The sequence below is a fragment of the Musa acuminata genome, chromosome BXJ2-3 (genome assembly GCF_036884655.1).
Source record: "Musa acuminata AAA Group cultivar baxijiao chromosome BXJ2-3, Cavendish_Baxijiao_AAA, whole genome shotgun sequence".
Classification (NCBI taxonomy): Eukaryota; Viridiplantae; Streptophyta; class Magnoliopsida; order Zingiberales; family Musaceae; genus Musa; species Musa acuminata.
The window spans coordinates 43,630,001-43,631,558 of record NC_088340.1 but is presented as its reverse complement, the minus strand read 5'-3'; positions in this window follow the sequence as shown (position 1 = coordinate 43,631,558).

The following is a 1,558-nucleotide window of genomic DNA, read 5'->3' as shown; positions in this document are numbered from 1 at the left end:
TACCTTCATCGATAGTAGAGATTCCGCCTAGTTAGTGAAGATCCTAACGCTGCAAATCAATGACAAGATGGTCAACAAGTGACAAAAAGATCTACTTCTCAAGCTGGAATTTTATTAGTTCTAGCCGACCATGAGAGGTTTTAAGTAAAGCCACCACTTGGAATCGGTACTTAATGCACCCTTCTATGGCCAAAGGCTTATACTTGGGATCTACTAAGAATCTTTTGTCTGATGCCCATAAACATTTAGTCATGGTAAGCATCTACTCATTTCATTTATACATTGATTATCCTTGAGCTTCCTGACATATGATGTCTTATTATCATTTTTTTATGATAGAATCAACATATTATGATTGTAATTTTGGATTGCCTTCGGGATTCCTCAGCAGTCATCGGTCATCTCCTCTAAGAGGTTGATGCTCTAAAGAAAGAGAAGATGACGTAATTGCCTAGAAGTCTCGGTAGGAAGAAAGGTTAGCCTGGCTTTAAACCCGGGTCGACAAGTTGGAAGGGGCGATGATAGTGACAAAGGAGGTAGCCCAACTCCAAGCTTGTGTTAATGAGCTGGAGGGAGCACTGGTGGCAACGATCATGACGAGTCTAAGGGAGGCCAAGTCGCTAAAGAAGTCAATGGAAATGGTGAGGATTGACAAGTACTGAATCTACCAAAGGGCCTTGGAAGCCGAAGTCAAAGTCGAACTACTTCAAACTCAAGAGTCGGCCTTGAAGATGAAGGTAAGGAACTCCGTTGTCACAACATCTGCAGGATGCAGAGGAGAGCATAGTGTCTAAATACAAAGCCTCCTGGGGGTTTAAAAAGGGATTCATCAAGATGAGACATCACTCTTTCACCTATAGTTATGAATTGGATAACCCCTAGGCCAGGCACGACCATCCTTCTCTACCTCTTTTGAAGGACTCCATCATCGCCTACTCTTTTGGCGAAATGATCACTATAGTTGGCTCAACTAGTATTGATGACCATAGTAAGACAACTGCGTGGAGGGAGGACTAATTGAAGTCGATGATGAGGCAGAGACACATCAACGACCGGAGGAGTCATGGAATTTTCAAAAGTTGGGGAGCTTCCTCTAGAGGCAGATTTGACTATGCCGACAAACACTCCTCCGCCTCTAGTCCTAAATAAAATCATTAAAATTTTGGATGAATGATAGGGTCGGCTAGTTCCCTTTTTGTACTCCTTCAATGTTTTTCTTTTGATCAATTTTGATATGTAAGGATTTCTTATAGTAGTGTAACAATTTTTTCATGAATGAAAACTCATTTTCTAAGTAAATTTTATTATGTTAAAAAATATATATATATCTTTATATTTTATCACATGTCAAGTAAAATTATAATTTTTTTTTGCAAGTGCGTTAAAGAGTATAATATCAAGGGTAATATTTTCTAAGGTTTGAGATGTGTCAAATCTTAGAAATATACGACCCAACGAGAGCAAGTAAGTCCTTGGTCGAGTTTCCTCTCCAATATAATATGGACCTTTCCAATTTGATGCTAGCTTGCTTCTAGCTTATGCTAGGTTGTTGACTTTA